This window comes from Jaculus jaculus, chromosome 7, assembly GCF_020740685.1.
Source record: "Jaculus jaculus isolate mJacJac1 chromosome 7, mJacJac1.mat.Y.cur, whole genome shotgun sequence".
NCBI classification, from domain to species: Eukaryota; Metazoa; Chordata; class Mammalia; order Rodentia; family Dipodidae; genus Jaculus; species Jaculus jaculus.
The window spans coordinates 60,439,236-60,457,833 of NC_059108.1; positions in this window are offsets into that span (position 1 = coordinate 60,439,236).

The window sequence follows — 18,598 nt, forward strand, 5'->3', positions numbered from 1 at the left end:
TAATGTATACATATATATCTAATTTATATAATATATGCTTACATGTAACTGTTGTACATAACATATATTACATATAACTAATTTATTTTTAACCTGATTTTAATACATATGAGATTACTGGCATGCTTTTATTGTTGCATATTTTTATTTTTAATTTTTTTACTTGCAACATATAAATTTATTGGGTCATGCATTGTGGGGTTAGCCCTCAGTTACAGGAAGGAGGAAATGACTCTATGTATGATGACCCAAGGTGTGGCTCTGACATTCTTTCTGCCCCCTCTTCCACAAATTTCCCTGAGCCATGTTGGGTTCCTTTTAGGTCTGCTTCCATGATGAGGTCTTGGGAACCTCTGTGTCTCTGGGTATCTAATATGGAAGGAGTTGATTGTTCTCTGTGTCTATCTCCTTCACCCTTGTGCTGGCACCAGGTTCACCAAGAAAAAAGCACACTTGCTTGTTTCGCCAATTATTCTTAGTTTCAGCTGGGGCCCTTTTGAGGTACGATGGAGTGGTTCTCTTCATAGTATCTGCATCTATCTGAAAAAGAGAAGCAGATTCTCTGTTGGAGGGTAAAGTTAGCATCAGATAAATGGGATAACCATTATTATTTTTAAGAGAGAATTTAATAGGTGAAGGCCCTCTTGTGGCCCATGATTGGTGGCAGCTTGAGAATGGAGATTGGGCTCAGGTTTGGATATGGTTCTGATTTGTGTCCCAGCTCCAGCTATGGGTTCCATTCCACTGAGTGGATCAGTCAGCCGAATCAAGAGCAGTTGATTTACCACCATGGCTGTGTGCCACTACTACACTTGTGTGAGCATCACAACAGGTTATTTGCTGCTAAGTAGGTTAGACCATGTGTTGATTGAACAGATATTGGTCATTTTCCCCAGTCACCCATGTAGCACCTTCTGCCATTAGATGTGCCAAATGACTGGGGACTGACTCTCTTCCACATACCACCCATGTCACTCCATGTTATGTGACAACCACATATGGTGTCTTTAGCAATGGGTTCTTACCACTATCCTTTGGTGGGCCATCAAGTACTCTGACAGAAATATGTCTTTCTTTTAGAAAACTTTGTAGGTCTCTCTGATGAAAGGCTTATTGTGGATGATAGCCACCTGCTGGTACTGGGAGTTACAGGTCAGTGCCCACTAAGAGAAGGAAGAAAAAGATACCTAATATAAAAGAGTTATAGAGAAGAGAGAGAGAGAGAGAGAGAGAGAGAGAGAGAGAGAGAGAGAGAGAGAGAGAGAGGAGCTATAGAAGATTAAGGTCAGTCTTCATCATAACCTCTCCACTGCCTTGTGACTCAGGTGTTCCCTCTAAGGACCTGGTAAAGGTTCAACCATTTGGTCTGCCTTTTAGGATGTAGAATTTTATGGTACCATTGCTGTTTGGGTCTAGATTTGTATCTGCCACCCCCTCCCTTCCTCTCCCCTCCCTCCCTACCCACCCTACTGTCTAGTCCTTGAGATGCTTGCTGGGCATGTTGGCATCTCGGCTGTAGATTCAGGTTAGCTGCTGTAGATGAGTTTGTAGATGTTGCAATTATCTTTCTGTGATTGGGTAAGTTCACTGAGAATAATCTATTCCAGTTTCAATGATTTTTCTTCAAATGCCATTGTGTCATGTTTTCTTACTGCTGTGTAGAATTCCATTGTGTATATATACCACATCTTAGTTATGCATTCTTCTAGTGATGGACATCTTGGTTGATTCCAGCCCTTACCTATTATGAATTGAGCTGCTATAATCATGGTTGAACAAATCTCTTGGGACTGAGGCTTGAAGGTTTTAGGGTACATGCCAAGTAAGGGAATAACTGGGTCAGTTGGTATCACTATAGTCAGCTTTTTCAGGAATCTCCATACTGCTTTCCAAAGTGGTTGTACCATCTTATATTCTCACCCACAGTGGATGAGGGTTCCTATTTCTCCACATCCTCGCCAACATTTATTTTCATTTGATTTTTTGATGTTTGCTATCCTTACCGGGGTAAGGCAGAATCTCATAGTTGTTTTAATTTGCATTTCCATGATGATTAGGGATGGTGAACATTTTTTTAAGTGTGTATTTGCCATTTGTATTTCTTCCTCTGTGAACTGCCTGTCCAGCTATTTGCTCCATTTTGTGAGTGTCTTGTTTGAGTTTTTGTTGTTCAGGTTTTTGAGTTATTTGTAGATTCTAGAGATTAGGCCTCTGTCAGTTGGATATTCAGCAAATATTTTTTCCCATTCTGTGGGTAATCTATTGGATTTGCTTACTGTATGCTTGTCTGTGAAGAAACTCTTCAGGTTCATGTGATTTCATTGGTTTAGTGACTGTTTAAGATTGTGTGCTACTGGGGTTTTATCCAGGAATTCTTTGCCCATTACTGTATCATGGGAAGTTACTCCTATATTTTCTTCCAGTAGTAGCCGAGTTTCTGGTCTTATATTGATGTCTTTGATCCATTTGGGCTTGAGTGTTGTGCATGGCCAAATGTGTGGATCAAGTTTCAATTTCCTGCATATGGTCATCCAATTTGTCCAGCACCATTTGTTGACTATGCTATCTTTTTTCCAGCCTATATTGTTAGGGCCTTTGTCAAATATGAAATAGCTATAGTTGTTTCACTCTAGGTCTGGGTCCTGAAATCTATTCCATGAATCTTTACTCATGTTTTTTCTGCCAGTACCATGCTGTTTTTATTACTATGGCTTTGTAATATAGCTTTAAATCAGGTATGGTGATGCTTCCAGAAGTATTTCTTTTGCTGAGGATATGCTTGCATATCTGAGGCCTTCTGCCTTTCCATATATTTGAGATCATTTTTTTCTATCTCTTTGAAGAACAAAGTTGTGATTTTAGTTGTAATTGCATTAACTCTGTAGATTGTCTTTGGGAGGATTGCCATCTTCATAATGTTAATTCTGCCTATCCAGAAGCATGGGAGGTCTTTCCATTTTCTCCAAGTCTTCCTCAATTTCTTTTTTGAGTGTTTTTATGCTTTCATTGTATAGATCTTTCACTTCCTTGGTTAACATTATTCCAAGGTATTTTATTATTTTTTTTGTTGCTATTGAAAATGGGATCATGTCCTTTATTTCTTTCTCTGTATTTTTGTCATTTTCATATAAAAAGGCTATTGATTTTTGTGCATTGATTTTGTATATTGCTACTTTGCTATAGGGGTTAATCACCTTTAAGAGTTTTGGGATTGCTGGGCATGATGGCACACACCTCTACTCCCAGCACTGGGAGGCAGAGGTAAGAGGATCACCATGAGTTCAAGTCTACCCTGAGGCTACATAGTGAATTCCAGGTCAGCCTGAGCTAGAGCAAGACCTTGCCTTGAAAAACCAAAATAAATAAATAAATACATAAATAAATAAATAAATAAAAGTTTTGGGATGGAGTCTCTCAGGTTTCTTACTTATAGAATCTTGTCATCAGCAAATATAGCTAACTTAACTTCTTCCTTCCCAAATTGTATACCTTTTATTTATTTCTCCTGTCTTATTGCTTGAGCTAGGACTTCTAGTTCTATATTGAAGAGCAGAGATGAGAATGTACACCCTGTCTTATTCCTGATCGCAATGGGAATTACTCCAGTCTCTCTCCATTAAGTATTATTTGGGCCTTAGGAGCTTTGTATATTGCTATTATTATGTTATGATATGAACCAGTCATGCCAATTGTTTTGATCATGAAGTGATGTTGAATGGCTGTAATTGGCACAAGCTCCCAGGATGGATCAGAAAATTAGATACCTCAATCTGTTGTCTTCAAGAAACCCAACTCACCAATAAAGATAGACTCCGCCTCAGGGCAAAAGGGTGGAAAACAACATTCCAAGCAAATGGGAATAAGTAACAAACAGGTGTAGCTATATACTGGATATGATATCTATCTATCTACTGGATATGATAGACTTCAATTAAAAAAAAAAAGACAAAGAAGGCCACTTCCTACTTTTCAAGGAAATGATCCATCAAGAGGTTATCACAATCATGAATCTTTATTCACCAAACACAGGACCACCACAGCTCATAAAACAAAACCTACTTCACAATAAAAGAAAAATAATCACCAACACCATCATAGTGGACTTCAGTACATCATTATCTATAATAGACAGATAATCCAAACAGGAAACAACAGGGAAGTAAGAGAGCTCAACAAATACATAGATCACTTAGACCTAATGGACATCTACAGAATATTCCATCCCAAATCCACAGAATACACATTCTTCTCAGCAGCCCATTGAACATTCTCTAAAATAGATCATATAATGGTTCACAAAGCCTGCCTCCATATATTTAGGAACATTGACACAATTCCCTGCATGATATCAGATCACAATGCTATATTACTAGAAATTAACAACAAAAGACCCACAAAGAATCCCATTGGCACCTGGAAACTGAACAGCACACTTTTAAACAATAAATGGATAATGGACAAAATAAAAAATGAAACTGTGAAATTTCTAGAAATGAATGACGATGAGATCACATCATACCAAAACATATGGGGCACAATGAAGGCAGTCCTCAGGGAAAAATTCATAACACTAAATGCCTTCAAACAAAGACAGAGAGATCACAAATCAATAAACTAACCATCTACCTAAAGGCACTGAAAAGCAAGAAGAATCCAACCCAAAAAGCTCCAGAAGGAAAGAAATAATTAAGATTAAAGCAAAAATTAATGAATTGGAAACTAAGAAAACAAATAAGAAAATTGACAAAATAAGGAGCTGGTTCTTTGATAAAATAAATAAGATTGACAAACACCTGGCCAATTTGATCAAGCAAAAACAAGAGATGCTTCAAATTAACAAAATTTGAAATGAAAAAGGAGAGATCACAACGGACATAAGTGAAAATGGGAGAATCATCAGGACTTTTTTCAAAAACCTCTACTCCACAAAAACTAGTTTATATGGAGGAAATTGATAAACTCCTGGACACATACCATCTATCAATGCTCAACTCAGAGCAGTTTATTCTCCTAAACAAACCTATCACACTTATTGAGATTGAAAAAGTAATAATAATAATAAAAAAACTGTCCCCCAAAAGAAGAGTCCAGGACCAGATGGCTTCTCAGCTGAATTCTATCAAACCTTCAGAGCAAAACTCAAACCAATCTTTCTCAAACAGTGCCACAAAATTGGAGAACAGGGAAAGCTCCCCAACTCCTCCTGTGATGTTAGTATCACCCTAATTCCAAAACCAGGCAGAGATGCCACAAGAAAAGAAAACTACCAGGCTATTTCCCTGATGAACTTAGTTACAAAGATCCTGAACAAGATCCTGGCAAACTGAATCCAATAACACATCAAAAGCATTATCCATCTTGATCAACTGGGATTCATCCCCAGGAACACAGGGGTGGTTCAACATATGTAAATCTGTCAATGTAATGCACCACATAAACAAGGTTAAACACAAAAACCACATGATCATTCTGATAGATGCAGAAAAGGCCTTTGTCAAAATAAATTAATTTTTAATTATTCTATTCTATCTCAATTTTTGGCATCTCAGCAAAACTCTATTGCTGAGTTTTTTGTTGTTGTTGTTGTTGTGATAGGAAGTACAGTTTACACATTTAAGTGAATCCAGTACACCTGCTTTCCCTACACTACCTTAAAAATATATTTATTTCTACCTAAAGCATATTTTTGCCAAGCTACTTATATTTACATGTACTATAGACATCACTCTACATTGAAAATATTACATTTATTTAATCAGCAAGAGAACCCCTAGATATATTTGCCCATAGTTATAATTTCTAGCTGTATAGATTCATGTTTCTACCGGCTCCCTGTTGGAAAGAATAAGTCTAGTGTTATGAGTGAGAAGTTGGTTATCTATGGGTTACTTTAATTTTTTTAGATAATAGATCCTAATATTATATTTAGAAAAAACATATTTCCTTGGGCTATAGAATGTCAAAGTGACAGCTATACCGTATCCCACTTTGACTTGACTTTCAAGCCTTGTTTTATAGTAAACATTGAACTCCTTCAATACTTGATATTTGTTTATGGACATTTCATTTTTGCTTTATTTTTGACAAATCCATACATGTTTATGATGTAATTTAATCACATTCATTCAATGCAGTAAACCTCTTTTCCTTCCCAAATAATTTCCTTCATGTTTCCATGTTTTTTTTTTTATTTTGTCAACCACCTCCCCGCGCACCCACCACCAAGTTAATTAGGATTGCCTGCTTGAACATGAGTAGAAGGTTATTTACTATAGAACAGGAAACTTACAAAGAGTACAGCAATGAAGACATGGCTTTCCTTTCCTCATCAATCAACTGGCAGTAGCTTTTCTGGGAGGAATGAGGTCTCATGAATTCTTTCACCATCCATTATGAAATACTGAAGGGCTAGAGCTTGTGCAGAACACCACAACTATGTGTGAGGTTATGAGTGGAACTTTCAGACGACCAGTGCTGCAGCTCTTAACATTCTGCTTCTGTAATGGTTCCTGAGCCTTGGGGGATGTGATGTAGATGTCCAATTTATAAAGTGGAGTACGTAGTAGTCATTTATTTTAAAGTGCTGGTCATTTTGTACTTTTGTTGTTAACATAACCATCTCATTGAGGGCTCCAAACAGAGGCAGCTTATGGAATGAGAGGGTTTCTTTCTGCTTATAGTCTCTAGGAGAAGTTTCATGAAGGAAGAAACTGACAGCTGGACATTCTTGTCACATCAGCTTGGAAAAAAAGCAGCAAAGGTGAGCTCACTAACACCGGCAAGTAGGGATGGATTATAAAATCCCAAAACACATTCTCTTGAATTCCTCCTCCAGCAAAGCTCCACCAGTTGGGAATTGAGTAGGAGGCTTACCCACAAACACATGATGCTATGGGGGATATTTCCTGTTCAAAGCACCATGGCTGTATCAGTTTCCTCAAATTTTGAATTTAAGCTGTTTAACCTTGAGGGAGTCTTTTTAAGACCAAAGAGGTAAAAATAAATAAATGAAAACTTACAAAGAACAGGAAGTAAACAAAATACCAGCTTCACAATGACCCTCAGTGAGCTGCCTGCAAGTGGTAAAGGTAGCTCCAGGCATAGATTTTATGACTCCTCACTCATGTTGGGGTGAACTTTCCAGGAACACGGATGTTTTTGAGTCATCCATACTTCAATAAGTAACCCAGTACAATAACTGGTTCAGCAGTTTGAGTTTTGGTACAATCATGCTTTGCTTTGTTGAGGTGCTGTCTGGAGTGAAGTGATATTTGTTTACATCTCCCCAGGAAATGGTAACACCTGTATTTAATTACAGAGCATCTTTGTCATTTAACATCTTGTTGTTTACAATCTGCTATGAAAGACCAGAGTTACTTTCAGGTGACCACTAATTATTCCTATGACTAAAGCAAAACACTTCTGTATACTTAATACTGCAGGAATCCTGGGGCTAACCACTGAATGTAAATAACAGACATATTTTTTATACTCTTTGAGCTGCTTTAAACTTTTTATAACACTACAGGCCCTGCTGAATACTACAGGGAAATTTTGCACATTTATAGAGCCATCTCTGCCTCCCTTTCTTTGATAATCTTGCTCGATGAATTCCATCATTTTTGGCTTCCCAGACTCTAATCTACATCTTCCTAATCCAGAAAATATTTGTTGCTTTTACTTAGCTGAGTCTCTTGAAATGTCCTTTGTCACAGTCTTTAAATCATCTTAAAGCAATAAATAAGGCAAGCATGGGGGTTTCCTTATCTATTTCATCTTTCACAGTTGTTATTCTCCTTTGCTGCTGAATGGCCAGTGTCACCTATGCTGACTTCCATACATTTTTTGTTATTTTAATCAAGAAGGTATATCTACATCTGTTTCCGACTCAGTTCTGTTTTACGGTTATCATTATTATTCCAGAAATTCAAATATGACAGTGAATATCAATAAATTTACTTTATCATGGCTTAAAATGTACTGTAAGGTGACAATGGATTAAATTCCTTTACCAGTAGTGTCAGCCAGTCCATATGATAGATAAATGGAATGAACTTTCGAACAGAAATGTTACCACTTCAGTCGCTTCCCTTGACTCTACAATATGTACAAACTTCTTTGAAATATTAACAGTGGTATTTGCTAATAAATAGAATGAACACATCAATCGGTACCCCACATGTTTTCAGAGTTCAAATACATGTAAATAGAATAAAGCTTATATTTGTGGTTTATAATTATTGTTTCTGTTCATCTTTTCTACAATCCTTCACTGCCACATAAAGCTCCCTGAAGTCTAAATAAATAATTTAGCAAAGATATGAAATAAAATTCATAACTATTTAGCATGTGCATGAGTGGAAAAGTGTTATATTATCCCATGTATTACTAAAATTTGTAATTCTGTCAAGTTGTCTATGTCAATAAATAACTTTGCATCAGCATTTTTTTTGTAAAATTATATTTGTTTATCAGGTACATGAATAGTGCTTGTAAATTGAGGTTAAGACAAGATTTGGCTGGTTATGGAAAATATGTGTCCCCACATTGTCTTGCCAACAAACAATTCTGAGTACAATTAGGGTTTTTGAAGTTGCAACTAGATGTGAGATTCAGATTCATATACTAAAATTTATGAACCTAAATTGTTCATGGCATAAAATAAGCTTTTGTAACCCTAGAGGTAAATCTAAATTATTTATATCACTGTAAAAAATTCAGATACAAGATCCACTTATAGCCACTGAATGGGAATCCCCAGGAGGTATCTCTGCTAATATTATGTTTTAAAGCACTGAAGGCAAATTTGAAACAAAGGGTTGGGAGCCATTGAAATAAAAGAACTTTGACAGTGGCATTGTTATGGGTTCTGGTGTTGCACAAGTAAAACCATTAACTCATGGAATGCAAGACAAAGTTTTTAGGGTGCAAAAAGAAAACGAACATCTGGTATGTCAGGTCTGTACCCAGAGGTCAGGGAGGGAGAAGAGGAAAGCAGCCCTAAACTGTTCAGTGTAAGCTTTTATTGGAAATAACAACATGATATTAGAAATTTAAAAAAAAGTAGGGTGGGAGTTAAACCATAAATCACAATTTATATGTGACAGTTATAGCCATAAAAGTAAAAAAGGAACTTGTAAACAGATCTGTTGGTCAGTTACAGGACACACCACCTGGGGGAGTATGAGGTAGGTGAGGTGTCCAGGAGTCCCACTTATCTCAAGGAGTTTGCTAAACAGTGTAGGCCCCAGGAAATGCTATTCACTCCAACAGAGCCTCTTGTTTACCTGCCATTAGCAGAGCCTCCTGTTTGCCTACCATCAGCAGAGCCCCCTACAAGGAAGTGACTTCTATATTTCTCTAGGCTAGTTATGAAGAGATGTAGAGAAATATAACATTTTGTTCTCTTTATAGTATATGTATATAAATAAATAATATATATATATTATATAAATATAATATATATAAATTTAAAAAATATATAAATATATATATATATAAATAAAATTTATGTATCTGTATATACATAAAACATGTTTATGGACACATATACATATACAGTATTAATATTGAAGTTCTCTAGTTAGCTTGTTGATTTCCTATGAGTCCCTTAATTAGAAATGCTCTACCTTTCACTTTGTTTTAGTTAGTTCTTGATAGTTTTAATTTTAGTCTAAGCCAAACTTTAAAATTGACAAGAATAATGATAAATAAAATAAGACAAATTCCCACTGTAATATTAATGTATTGAACTGAACTTCCTTTAATATTAATAGGAGATCAGAGAGTATATGGAAGTGACAAATATGAAATACGGGTTTTATTTCTGAAATAAAGGTCAGTTGTGAATGTATACTATTTGTTCTTAATATAATAATAAATTCTTGCTAAAATAATTTTGTGGGAATTAATTGAATTTCTGCTGCTATCCATTTCCTTCTAGTGATTAATATTTTCTTTATACCATTACTTTAACATTAACATTTAGCCATAGATTATTACATATACAAATTAAAGAGGTATTGGATAATTGGACACATCTTCACAAATCACCATAAAGTGCTGCCAAAGATATCAATCAATAGTCCTATTCATTTAATAGTTGAATTGGACTCTGGTTTTTAAAAAAGGCCCATTTCCTAAAAACTGGCAATTACTTTTGTTCTTTTAATAATTTAATTTACAAAGGAATGTTCAGATGAGTCTTGGATATGCAATTATAGTTTTTTCAAATAATATTTTGATGCAGCCTTTTCATCTGTCACATAATATGTTAATCAGCTGGCATTTGATTGAGGTCAGAGATATTTGTAACATAGTTTAAACTCAAAATTAGGTATCTTTTTTGTTGATACAATTAATCACTATTGACATACTTCACATGGGGTTAACTAACCCAATTTATGGACTGAAAAACCCATCCATTTCTGTGAGTTCACTAGTACACTTGTACAGTAGTATAGAAACTAAGGGCTTCTGTTTCCTAGTCCATGAGATGAAGGAATGGTTTGTAATCAGAAACAAATTAAGAATGATTTTATTTTTTTAAATGTCAAGAACATGTTGATTAATATTAAATTATTTATGGATTGTTCTGCATTTTTTTCACTTAGGGTTTTTTTCTTGCTTATCTATAGAACTCTCAGCTAACATAGCAACTGACAATTACATAAAAACTTGCACAAATGATATGCTTATGAAATAGCACTCATCATTTTCTTATATTTTATATTTTTCAAAAAATATTTAGTATGCAGCACAGTGCCTAGTGAATAAATAGTAGTCAAAAGTGAGAAATAATTTAAGTACAGGAATAAGCCTGTTATTTGAATTAAGCAAAACCTACACTAAATTCTATTTGCGAATGTTTGTCACCTATACATCTTTTAAAAAAGAAGTTATTCTGCTCATTTGGCAAGTACACATAGACAATTATTAAAGTTTAAATTTGCCTATAGTATGCAATTATTATAATGTATGTATACCATAAAGAAAATTTAAACACAATTAGGTGGAATATGTCACTGTGGTCATAGTCAAAAATTTACTTCTAAATCCACCAATAAGATTGTTTATAGGGACATTCTTTCCTCTCAACCTCAAGTAAACTAACTCATGAGCTACTGTCTTCATCTTTCCACTTAGAAATTTCTATGACCTCTTAAATAAAATTTGAAAAAATTATTTACTTATTTGTTTATTATGTGTTTATGTTGTATTTGTGTGAGAGGGAGTTCATACATGAAGCAGTACATGTGGGGAGGTCAGAGGACAACTTTGGGGTCAGACCTCTCCTTCCACCTTGTTTTGAACTAGTGAATCACTGTTGCTTACCACTTTGTTCAGGAGCATGTAGGAGATGCTTCTGTTTCTACATTCTCTATTCTTGTAGTTGGGCTAAGATTATAGAAGCCCACCACTGCTTCTGGATTTTCTGTGGGATTTGGAGATCCAAACTCAGGTACTCAAAGTTGTATGGAAAACATTTTATCCATTGATCAGCCCCAATAAGTATTCTTTTACTGAGACTACATAGTGAATTCCAGATCAGCCTGAGCCAGAGTGAGACCCTACCTGAAAAAACCAAAAAAAAAAAAAAAAAAAAATTCTTTTAATAGTGATATCCTTTTCTCTTCACCATTTGTTATTATTTTCTTTGTAGCAACCTCATTAAAAAATAAACCTTAAATGAATAATAAGTTTTAAAATTAAATTTGTGTATTTTAATAAATTGCACATTTACCCATAACATACTGATAATTGGTGTGGGGTTCTTTTGGGAAATAGAAATAATAAATGAGAAAATGTTCACTTCTAGGCTGAAGTCTACATATACAGGGATACAAAATAATCCACAGATTATGTAACATATATGACTTAATATTATAGGTGCTTCACAGCAGTGATGGCAGGACATCTCAATGACCCTACTGGGATTTAAAAATATCATGCCAAGGAAGCATTTAAAGCTATGAACCCATTGAACATGGTAACTTAGCAGCACAGCACACCTTCAAGTACAAGTTCTTTACTTCAGCCATCTCCTGGCTGAAGGGCTTCAGCTCAGGATTGGATCACAGCACTGCCACACAACACAAGTTCAAGAAAAGATCAAGAATGAAGACTTGAGATGTGATCTTCATTGAATTCCCATTACTTTCACACCATAAAAAAATATGAAAACCCAAAGTTGAACAACCATAAGTTAGGGATATTTTTATTTATATAAAGGGAATGTTACTTGAATGTAAATTGTGATAAAAGTGTATCTTACTTGAATGTAAATTGTTACATATTTTTAAATAAATATGTGACTTTTATTATTTATGTCAAAACCTTTCGTTAGGTCAGGACAAAATGGCATCACTGAGGACAGCAGAAGGGTGGACAGCAGGAAGATGTCAGAGTCATAAGGAAGTGGGTCATCCACATTCCTCAAAGAACCACCCAGCCATTATGCCTTCCTTGCCTAAAAATGCGCCAGGCCCCCAGCATGATGATGAATGAATTCCATGTCATGATGGGGACTTCTTAAAAGAAATTTGTAACTGTTTTACATTTACTTTATCTTTCTATGCTTCTATGGAACTACTAACAGACAGCAGCCTCATGATTTATATTTAAATTGAGAAGCATTTGATACTAAATGTTGTAAAAAGTTCTAATAATGTTCAAATCTTCTTTCATAATTTTAAAAATTTATTTCAGGAAAGTTATAAAAAACAACAAAGTTCCAAAATCTATGTTTATTCTGGGAAAATAGTTTAAGTCAAATCTGGTCCACTCTTTCAGAAAAGTTATTTCAAAAGACCTTTTGAGGAAAAAAAATGCTCATATTAAAAGTTTTATGGTAAGGACAAAAAAAGCTATTGTTGGTGGTTATGAAATGAACTAAATGAAAAGGATAAAGTGGAGAGACAACTTTATATGTTGGATGTTAAATGTTTGATGATAAAGTAAAAGTATATAGATAAAAGTATGAGTAAAGTATGTAGATGAAGATATGAGTAAGCTTAAACAGAAGGTTAAAGACAAAGTACCTAATCAGATTACAGATTTCTTGAGATATAAAATGACTATTAGCCTACGGCCTACATCAGGCTAACAAAGTAGGGCCCTGGCTGGTAGCAGATTTCTATGGTATTCATGTTGTAAACTTAACTTTAGTCCATTGATGTTAATCTGGGCATAATAATGGTTATGAAAGACTGAATTTAGTGTACCCAACCAAGTTAACTAAGTTCCTCTATTTGTCAAGCTTTTAACTAAATCTTATGGTTAAAATTGACACATTAATATTTAATTCTCTCCTAAGGTTATATCAAAAGCCCTGCCTCAAAAAAAATCTCATAGAGGAACTATTTATTCTTTCCCCCTATTTTATAAGGTAAATAGACCACATTTGACACATTACTTTTTATTTTATTTTAATTTATTATTTATTTATTTATTTATTTATTTGAGAGCGACAGACACAGAGAGAAAGACAGATAGAGGGAGAGAGAGAATGGGCGCGCCAGGGCTTCCAGCCTCTGCAAAGGAACTCCAGACGCATGCGCCTCCTTGTGCATCTGGCTAACGTGGGACCTTGGGAACCGAGCCTCGAACCGGGGTCCTTAGGCTTCACAGGCAAGCGCTTAACCGCTAAGCCATCTCTCCAGCCCACATTTGACACATTAAATGGTATTTATCTGTAACACACTTGAAAACTACTTACTTTATGGTGTATAGTAAAAGAAAAATTCTAAACAAAGTTATATTTTGATTTAAGATGTAATTCCTCAATTCCTCAAGTAATCAGTAATAATAATATATTAATTTTAACTTACATCATTACTGAATAAGTTCACCAAATTACCACAGACTGAGTTATAGAGTTGGTTAAGGTTTGAATAGTTATAGATTGTGTTATAAAACTTTATGTTTGAAATTCAATATCATTCTACAAAACTGATTTGGAAGAAATTAAAAATATTTCTTTTTGGCTCATCAGTTAAAGGTACTTATTTGCAAAACCAGATGCACATAGTGGAGAATACATTTGGAAATTATTTTGGCAATTGTTTGCAGTGGCAAGTGACCCTGGCATGCTCATTTCCTCTCTTTTCCATGAGACTTGTCTCCTGTTTTCATTAGATCATGGCAGATTAATCCAGTTACTCTATTCTTTGGGTATGTTAAATCTAGCTAAATTAAGTTCAGAAACTTACTTTTACATTGGATAAACATCTTATTTAGCTTTTAAGAGTGCTAAGTCTTCTCTCTCTCTTTCTCTTTCTCCCTCTCTCTCTCTCTCTCTCTCTCTCTCTCTCTCTCTCTCTCTCTATATATATATATATATATATATATATATATATATATACATACACACACATATATATTATATATCTGCATATATATTATATAAATTTTATATTATATTTATATTATTATATTATATAAATACTATACACATATATTATATATATTATAAAGTTATCTCACCTCTGATGAACTTTAAAACTTATCTAATTTTTCATAACTTCATATTTAAGCCAAAAATGTTACTAGATAATATAGATTTCTTGTTTATTTTAAATTTTGTCAACAGATTATTTGTTCACAGTTTACTCTCTGAAGCATCAAGTGCTTCAAATATGTAAACTTTACCTTTTGTTAATATCAGACTTTTCCAGACATTAGAATATTATAATTTGGTTTATACAAAGTCCATGATGTAGCTGGGCATGGGGCCCATGCCTTTAATCCCAGCACTCAGGAGGCAGAGGTAGGAGGATCACCGTGACTTCAAGGCCACCCTGAGACTCCATAGTGAATTCCAGGTCAGCTTGGGCTAGAGTGAGACCCTACCTCGAAAACACACACACACACACACACACACAAAGTCCATGATGTTTAGCTATCAATAAGCTTGCATCACCAAGCCTGGCTAAAAATCTGTAATCTTAAAATGATTCTTGTCTTATTCAAGCTAATTTTGCTAGTTGATTATCACTGAGGTTATAAACTAGGTCTCATAAAAAGTGACTTATGAGTTTTGTTCTTAAACAATCTAAAAACCTCCCCATGTCTTAACAAAATTCACTGAATACAAACTATGTTAATATAGTTTGTTTAAGCTTCATGCAACAGTCATAAATATTTCTTTAGTTAAGCCTTAAAATTGTTCAATGGTAAAACGTACTTTTTTAAGAAATTGCTTTGTGTCTGGCATATTGTGTTTAATGTAACTCAACAGTGACCAAGTTTTATTTTATTTCTGAGCTATGTATTATAAGTCTCCATTTCTGGTATTTTAAGTTCATTGCTTATATAGATTGATACTTAAAACATGATTCCACCCTAAAAAAAATCTTACATTGCTGCCCTACTTCCAGTTTGGGGTTTAATTAGCACTTACATTGGTATAGAGAATAGCCAAAGTTATTTGTAGATGGTAAGTTGTTATACTGTCTTCCCTTTTTCCTGGTATACAATTTCTAGATTAAATCAATTAACTTAAAGTTATTGAGAAAATATTGTTTTCAGGGCTAATAAAATGTTTTGCCTATACTTATAACTGAAAGATACTTAAAAGACATAATGTGTATGCTTTCTATGTCCCAGATATAGCTTACACTGTCATCTGACAACTAAACTTAAATACTAATCAAAATGATTTTAAACAATTGTATCATTCTCTAACCAGATCTGCCTTGCTAACCAGATACTAATCTGTTTTCCTAATCACATATGTACAGTCCCTCTGAATGAGTAATAACTGAACATAGAGCCAAAATCAATTGGGAACATTGGAGTTAAAAGGATAACCAATATTTTGGTTCCTGCTCCTAGATCAAAAGGCCAGAGGAAATAATGGGACATTTGAACTTCTAGCCTCTGGTAAATTGCCTTTCTTCTTAATCAGAAACAATGTGGAGACCCAGAAATGAATTTCAAGTCAGTGTACATGCAACAGAAAAGTCACACTGGAGGAAAACCAGTCCTCCAGGCTTCCCAAAAGAGGAAGAGCCACTTGATCAGCATGGCTTGTCATATCGTAGCAGATGACAATGCTGAAAGTCATAGAACTCCTCAAAGGTCCTTAAAAGTCTCTCCTACAGAGCCATTATTGATCTCCCAAAATATACAGTTAATTCTAGCAACTTACATGGTCTTAATCACCCAATGAGAAAAATATAACTACAATATAAACAATGATTTGGACTAATAGGTTCTCCTGTCTGATTCTGACTTACAATATTAGACACTAACATTAACTCAAGTCTTCTGCTTCTGCCTATCCCTAATTAACTTTATCAACCATGGCCCCAGCTCCTCCCACTTGCCTTAGGCAGACAGCTATTCCTCAGGCCCTCTCCTTCCTTAGTACTTACCCTAGCTCATCCAGGGATAAGTACACTGCTGCCACAATGAACACTCTCAAACTTAAACTCTCTTGTGTTCCTACTCTTCCTCTGATCCCAAAATGCCCCTCTGCCTCCACTTTCCCCAAGCCATCTATCTCTCACCTCAGAATGTTCATCCTCCCATTATGCCTGGCATTTTGACAAGAGTAACATGCTCCTTTATTCTTCCTTCTGTCTTCTCCTGGGGTGCACAGAACCCATCTTCCTCACCTTCTTTATAACAGGTGTGTACCAGCAACTGCTCTGAAGCCAGCTCATTACAGGAATGGTATGAGAAAAGTCACTGCTTTACTCAGGACCAAGCCATAACAACATGATACACTGGTGCTATTGATTTTACCACTCTGACACCTCTAGCCACTATGAAACTGCCTCCTCATCACCTCTCCTGAAAAGACACCCATTGACCACATTATCCAGCCTCCCCTCCCCCAAAGGAACTCATTACCCTTATGGTCAGCATGAAAAAATTAACCTTCATCTGTTATCATTAACAAAAGGCTGGAATAGTAAGTCAGGATAAAATGGAGTCACCAAGGATAGCAGGAGGTCAGACAGCAGGAGAGTGACAGAGACATAAGGAACTGGATCATCCACATTCCTCAAGGAGCCAAACAAACGCCCCAGGTCTAGGACTCTTGCCACCTTATCTTGGGCCCCTTATCCCTCAGATCAGGTCACTGTGGATATTTCCCTTCCTCTCCTTCCCCCAGCTGAAGAGCTCTATATAGCCCACTATCTGTAATCCCAATTTGATTGCTCCACTGTTGAGATTCAGTCCTGGCAGCTCATGTTCTACATAAATAAAAGCTTCCATCTTTGCCTCAGAGTGGTCTCCGTGGTCTTGGTCACTCCTGAACCTTACAACTTTGAGTTTATTGCTAGAGGTAGAATCTATAATTTTGTGCTAAATAATTTAAGCTGGATATGGTGGCTCACCACTGCAACACCAGCATTTAGGGACTGAACAATGAGTCTTGCCATTAGATCAAAATCAGCTTGGGGTAGAGTTAGACCCTATCTCAAAATCAGATTCCCCTTTTAAAATCCATAATAATAAATTTTACTATGTGTACTAGTATGAATAAAAGTCCCCCTCAAAAGAGATTCAGGAGTTTATTAAGCTTCTTGGATTTCCAGCCACCTGACTGGAGGTGTTACTGCATGGTCCACCCTTAAGGTTTCATGGGGGATTTGACATTCCAATCTAAAGATATGTAAAGTACTTGGAGTTTCTGAAGTGTGTTTGTTTTGTGGTGTGGTGTTAAGGATTTGGCTTGTGACCTCTGTCTCTCTTTCTGCCTGGCCCTTTATGAGGGGACCAACTTCTACCATTATGGAACTTCCCATGGATCTGTAAGCTTCAATAAATGTTGCTTCCTCCATAAATGTGTCTGGTCTGGAAGTTCATCTCAGCAAACTGGAAGTTGTCTGCTACACTATACCTTTGTACCTAAAGAGAGAACTTAAAATCTTGTGACAAAGAACAACCAAATTGTAGGAATCACAAAGGCACCTCTCATCAAAGGATGAACAGTTGCAAGATGTAGCAATGCTTCACAGTATAGGGTTTCACTCTCATCAATAAGTAAATAGCACTGAATTTGAGAGTCATAGTGTTAACTGCAAGTAAGTTATTGCATCACTTGTATGGAATACACCGCTATTACTTCAGAAGAAATAAGGGACAGTTTATTATGGAGCCAAATATGAGTGACCAAGGCCCAGACATAGATTTAGAGTACCCTAAATTCCATGATCTAAAGTGTGAATCATTTCATGAAGTTTCTGTAGCAACAGAACACAAATAAGTAATAAATCAAGGCACATTTCAAATATATTGGAAATATCAGTAAGGGAAAAACCCTGTTATAGGCCTCAGATGCTGTCTGAAGACATTCTTTTTAACATATTTATTGGAGAGAGAGAGAGAATGTGCAGTGTTCCAGGGCCTCTAGCCACTGCAATGGAACTTCAGAAGTATATTCCACCTTGGTATGGTTACTGGGCAATTGAAACTAGATCCTTTGGCTTTGCAAGCAACTAATTTAACAGCTAAGGCACTGTTCAAGTCCCTGACATTCTTGGCCTTTGGGTTGGTGGAAGCTAGAGATCTATTGGTACATAGTTGTCATTAAAAGGGCTAAGAGAGTTGAAGATTATTTGGCTGTGGTCATGCACATTCCAAC